The following is a 6,971-nucleotide window of genomic DNA, read 5'->3' on the forward strand; positions in this document are numbered from 1 at the left end:
CCAACATTCGAATTATAGGGGTTCCAGAAGAAGAAGAGAAAAAGAAAGGGACTGAGAAAATATTTGAAGAGATTATAGTTGAAAACTTCCCTAATATGGGAAAGGAAATAGTTAATCAAGTCCAGGAAGCACAGAGAGTCCCATACAGGATAAATACAAGGAGAAATACGCCAAGACACATATTAATCAAACTGTCAAAAATTAAATACAAAGAAAGCATATTAAAAGCAGCAAGGGAAAAACAACAAATAACACATAAGGGAATCCCCATAAGGTTAACAGCTGATCTTTCAGCAGAAACCCTACAAGCCAGAAGGGAGTGGCAGGACATACTGAAAGTGATGAAGGAGAAAAACCTGCAACCAAGACTACTCTACCCAGCAAGGATCTCATTCAGATTTGATGGAGAAATTAAAACCTTTACAGACAAGCAAAAGCTGAGAGAGTTCAGCACCACCAAACCAGCTTTACAACAAATGCTAAAGGATCTTCTCTAGGCAAGAAACACAAGAGAAGGAAAAGACCTATAATAACGAACCCAAAACAATATAGAAAATGGGAATAGGAACATACATATCGATAATTACCTTAAATGTAAATGGACTAAATGCTCCCACCAAAAGACACAGATTAGCTGAATGGATACAAAAACAAGACCCTTACATATGCTGTCTACAAGAGACCCACTTCAGACCTAGAGACACATACAGACTAAAAGTAAGGGGATGGAAAAAGATATTCCATGCAAATGGAAACCAAAAGAAAGCTGGAGTAGCAATTCTCATATCAGACAAAATAGACTTTAAAATAAGGACTATTAAAAGAGACAAAGAAGGACACTACATAATGATCAAGGGATCGATCCAAGAAGAAGATACAACAATTGTAAATATTTATGCACCCAACATAGGAGCACCTCAATACATAAGGCAAACACTAACAGCCATAAAAGGGGAAATTGACAGTAACACATTCATAGTAGGGGACTTAAACACCCCACTTTCACCCATGGACAGATCATCCAAAATGAAAATAAATAAGGAAACACAAGCTTTAAATGATACATTAAACAAGATGGACTTAATTGATATTTATAGGACACTCCATCCAAAAACAACAGAATACACATTTTTCTCAAGTGCTCACGGAACATTCTCCAGGATAGATCATATCTTGGGTCACAAATCAAGCCTTGGCAAATTTAAGAAAATTGAAATTGTATCAAGTATCTTTTCTGACCACAACGCCATGAGACTAGATATCAATTACAGGAAAAGATCTGGAAAAAATACAAACACATGGAGGCTAAACAATACACTACTTAATAATGAAGTGATCACTGAAGAAATCAAAGAGGAAATCAAAAAATACCTAGAAACAAATGACAATGGAGACACAACGACCCAAAACCTGTGGGATGCAGCAAAAGCAGTTCTAAGGGGGAAGTTTATAGCAATACAAGCCCACCTTAAGAAGCAGGAAACATCTAGAATAAACAACCTAACCTTGCACCTCAAGCAATTAGAGAAAGAAGAACAAAAAACCCCCAAAGCTAGCAGAAGGAAAGAAATCATAAAAATCAGATCAGAAATAAATGAAAAAGAAATGAAGGAAACAATAGCAAAGATCAACGAAACTAAAAGCTGGTTCTTTGAGAAGATAAACAAAATAGATAAACCACTAGCCAGACTTATCAAGAAAAAAAGGGAGAAGACTCAAATCAATAGAATTAGAAATGAAAAAGGAGAGGTAACAACTGACACTGCAGAAATAAAAGAGATCATGAGAGATTACTACAAGCAACGCTATGCCAATAAAATGGACAATCTGGAAGAAATGGACAAATTCTTAGAAATGCACAACCTGCCAAGACTGAATCAGGAAGAAATAGAAAATATGAACAGACCAATCACAAGCACTGAAATTGAAACTGTGATTAAAAATCTTCCAACAAAGAAAAGCCCAGGACCAGATGGCTTCACAGGCGAATTCTATCAAACATTTAGAGAAGAGCTAACACCTATGCTTCTCAAACTCTTCCAAAATATAGCAGAGGGAGGAACACTCCCAAACTCATTCTACGAGGCCACCATCACCTTGATACCAAAACCAGGCAAGGATGTCACAAAGAAAGAAAACTACAGACCAATATCACTGATGAACATAGATGCAAAAATCCTCAACAAAATACTAGCAAACAGAATCCAACAGCACATTAAAAGGATCATACACCATGATCAGGTGGGGTTTGTTCCAGGAATGCAAGGATTCTTCAATATACGCAAATCTATCAATGTGATACACCATATTAACAAACTGAAGGAGAAAAACCATATGATCATCTCAATAGATGCAGAGAAAGCTTTTGACAAAATTCAACACCCATTTATGATAAAAACCCTGCAGAAAGTAGGCATAGAGGGAACTTTCCTCAACATAATAAAGGCCATATACGACAAGCCCACAGCAAACATCATCCTCAATGGTGAAAAACTGAAAGCATTTCCACTAAGATCAGGAACAAGACAAGGGTGCCCACTCTCACCACTCTTATTCAACATAGTTTTGGAAGTTTTAGCCACAGCAATCAGAGAAGAGAAGGAAATAAAAGGAATCCAAATCGGAAAAGAAGAAGTAAAGCTGTCACTGTTTGCAGATGACATGATCCTATACATAGAGAATCCTAAAGATGCTACCAGAAAACTACTAGAGCTAATCAATGAATTTGGTAAAGTAGCAGGATACAAAATTAATGCACAGAAATCTCTGGCATTCCTATATACTAATGATGAAAAATCTGAAAGTGAAATCAAGAAAACACTCCCATTTACCATTGCAACAAAAAGAATAAAATATCTAGGAATAAACCTACCTAAGGAGACAAAAGACCTGTATGCAGAAAACTATAAGACACTGATGAAAGAAATTAAAGATGATACAAATAGATGGAGACATATACCATGTTCTTGGATTGGAAGAATCAACATTGTGAAAATGACTCTACTACCCAAAGCAATCTATAGATTCAATGCAATCCCTATCAAACTACCACTGGCATTTTTCACAGAACTAGAACAAAAAATTTCGCAATTTGTATGGAAACACAAAAGACCCCGAATAGCCAAAGCAATCTTGAGAACAAAAAAAGGAACTGGAGGAATCAGGCTCCCTGACTTCAGACTATACTACAAAGCTACAGTTATCAAGACAGTATGGTACTGGCACAAAAACAGAAAGATAGATCAATGGAACAGGATAGAAAGCCCAGAGATAAACCCATGCACATATGGACACCTTATCTTTGATAAAGGTGGCAGGAATGTACAGTGGAAAAAGGACAGCCTCTTCAATAAATGGTGCTGGGAAAACTGGACAGGTACATGTAAAAGAATGAAATTAGAACACTCCCTAACACCATACACAAAAATAAGCTCAAAATGGATTAAAGACCTAAATATAAGGCCAGAAACTATCAAACTATTAGAGGAAAACATAGGCAGAACACTCTATGACATAAATCACAGCAAGATTCTTTCTGACCCACCCCCTAGAGTAATGGAAATAAAAACAAAAATAAACAAATGGGACCTAATGAAACTTCAAAGCTTTTGCACAGCAAAGGAAACCATAAACAAGACCAAAAGACAACCCTCAGAATGGGAGACAATATTGGCAAATGAAGCAACTGACAAAGGATTAATCTCCAAAATTTACAAGCAGCTCATGCAGCTCAACAACAAAAAAACAAACAACCCAATCCAAAAATGGGCAGAAGACCTAAATAGACATTTCTCCAAAGAAGATATACAGACTGCCAACAAACACATGAAAGAATGCTCAACATCATTAATCATTAGAGAAATGCAAATCAAAACTACAATGAGATATCATCTCACACCAGTCAGAATGGCCATCATCAATAAATCTAGAAACAATAAATGCTGGAGAGGGTGTGGAGAAAAGGGAACCCTCTTGCACTGCTGGTGGGAATGTGAATTGGTTCAGCCACTATGGAGAACAGTATGGAGGTTCCTTAAAAAACTACAAATAGAACTACCATATGACCCAGCAATCCCACTACTGGGCATATACCCTGAGAAAACCAAAATTCAAAAAGAGTCATGTACCAAAATGTTCATCGCAGCTCTATTTACAATAGCCCGGAGATGGAAACAACCTAAGTGCCCATCATCGGATGAATGGATAAAGAAGATGTGGCACATATATACAATGGAATATTACTCAGCCATAAAAAGAAACGAAATTGAGCTATTTGTAATGAGGTGGATAGACCTAGAGTCTGTCATACACAGTGAAGTAAGTCAGAAAGAAAAAGACAAATACAGTATGCTAACACATATATATGGAATTTAAGAAAAAAAAAATGTCATGAAGAACCTAGGGGTAAGGCAGGAATAAAGACGCAGACCTCCTAGAGAACGGACTTGAGGTTATGGGGAGGGGGAAGGGTGAGCTGTGACGGGGCGAGAGAGAGTCATGGACATATACACACTAACAAACGTAGTAAGGTAGATAGCTAGTGGGAAGCAGCCGCATGGCACAGGGATATTGGCTCGGTGCTCTGTGACAGCCTGGAGGGGTGGGATCGGGAGGGTGGGAGGGAGGGAGACGCAAGAGGGAAGAGATATGGGAACATATGTATATGTATAACTGATTCACTTTGTTATAAAGCAGAATCTAACACACCATTGTAAAGTAATTATACCCCAATAAAGATGTTAAAAAAAAAAAAAAAAGTTAAGTAAGGTGACCTAGAAACAACCTTACCAATTGCTGCTCCAGGATTCATAATCTGGAGTTACACAAAGTAACCTGGAGTTACATTTTATCCTATGAACTGACATTCGACATCTCAGAAGGCATTATTATTCACTTGTTCTCTCTCAAACAACGTGAAGTGAAATAAAAACGCTAAAGCTCATTAAAAAGGATTAGATATCCTCTGCATTTCAAAAGTCACAAAAGGTGTGTGAAAATCTGGGGGATATTGTATTCAGACGTAGGTTTATCTCTTCAATGTACAAAATATTCTTAAACAGTAGAGTTAGGTAAATGATATGAAGAGCGGATGCAGAGAAAAACCACTTGGAAACAAACCAAACTAAATAAATTAATAGGAAATAAATCATATTAAGCGAACAGGGTTGTCATGATGTACAAAGTAAAATATGATGACCCTTTTTCTGCAAAAGAATATATATGAACATGGGTGTATGAGGGTGATTAAATATGTTAGTGCATTACATACAGAGAAAAATCTGGAAAGTAGGCACCTATAAGTGAAGAGAAACTCTCTTTGTATTATGGTGGGCAAAAGGTAGGGACAGATGGGTGTGGCAATGTAATTTTGGTTTCTAAAAACGCATGTCTATATTTTTCCATACGTGTTAAACAAAGAGAAGTATTCATTGGTGCCCTAACAAAGTACTGAGATAAAGTTTTGTTAAACAGGTATATCAGCAGCCAAGTCACAAAATAATAGTGCAGAAATACATTTATTGACTTAGACACTAAACAGATTTCTTTGGTAATAAATCACTGAGTGTGGATTGTTGAAGCTAGAAGATGTTTTTATTTTATAACTGCATTTCTATGCTGTTTCCAGAATGGAAACATTGTTTCCATTGTTTCCAGTAAAATGTTAAAAATACAAAAGATTGCAAACTGATTACCAATACGCTATTCATATATTCATGGCTTCGGAAGCAGATCAGAAGAATTGATTTGACAGTTCTTTGTATGTGTGTGTATTTGTATATGTCCCTTTGTCTCAAATTTCTTTACACCAATTATTCATACACTAACTCATGCAGCTTTCGACTCAGTTCACTTAGGGGCCAGATTTCCAGTCCCAGGGCTTGAAGATCCCAGCATAGGCATGAATACAGAAGGATCGCTGCCAGTGTGAAGTCTAGAAATCTTGCCTTTAGGATGAAATTCATTCGCCTCCCCACCACCACCACAGTCCTTTCCATCCCCCATCCTTTGCCAAGCCCCCAGTTCAGACTTTTACACCTGCAGTTCTGACTTTGGTCACCAGGTGGCATCGCTCTCCATTTTCTACACATTTGTCTTTTTCCCCTCAATGGAAAATATATATTTTAAAAACAAGTGAAAAGTTTCCTCAAAGTCTATTGGAAAAAAACAAGTACAGTGTGATCTTAACTTACTTTGAAACATTCAGATGTGTATAGAAAGACTAAAAGGGCGTATGTGTAGTTTCTACCCTGCTTCTCATTCATTTATTAATGTGTACTGTGTGTTTACCATGTGGCAGGAACTGTCGGTTCAATTCCTTATCTGCATCCCAACCTCGTTCTCTTCATCTCCAGACCTGCATAACTGGAAAAGCCCCCAGGAAACCAGATGGATGTTAGTGCCCACCGCATGGAGCCCCATGACCTCAGGCTCCATTCTAAGCACAATTAGTCCAAGCTTGACCCTGGGTCCTGGAAACCAGCATGGAAACAGGAAATGATGTAGCTTAGTGGGAGAGGCTATAACTTGGGAAACTGTGGCACCTTCTAACTCAAACCCCCGTCCTTTTGCATAGGACGAGTAGGCTATTACCTTCCCTGATGGGACACCACTCAGAGAGTCAAGGATGAGGTGAACAGTGTTGCTTTCGGTTTTGCTTCTCCTCACAGGCTCCAACTGGAGGTTTTACTTTCTCTTAGACCTTTGCTCTGTCAGAGTGGTACATTTCGGAACTGGTTTTGTATGTTTTATCCCTAAGAGGGTGGTTCTATCCATTTAGTCATCTGACAGGTCCATTTGAGGTGACATGGAGTTCCTGCTTCATGAAGACCTTCTCTGCCAGTCAGGGGGAGCCTGGATCCATACCCACAAGAGACAGAAAAGAGTAGAGACCGAGCTATCAAGACAAACACAGGACCAAGACTCTGGTCCAAATGCCTAATTCTCTTGACTTAGTGAAATGGTTTTCACAT

Source organism: Delphinus delphis, chromosome X (genome assembly GCF_949987515.2).
Source record: "Delphinus delphis chromosome X, mDelDel1.2, whole genome shotgun sequence".
Lineage (NCBI taxonomy): Eukaryota > Metazoa > Chordata > Mammalia > Artiodactyla > Delphinidae > Delphinus > Delphinus delphis.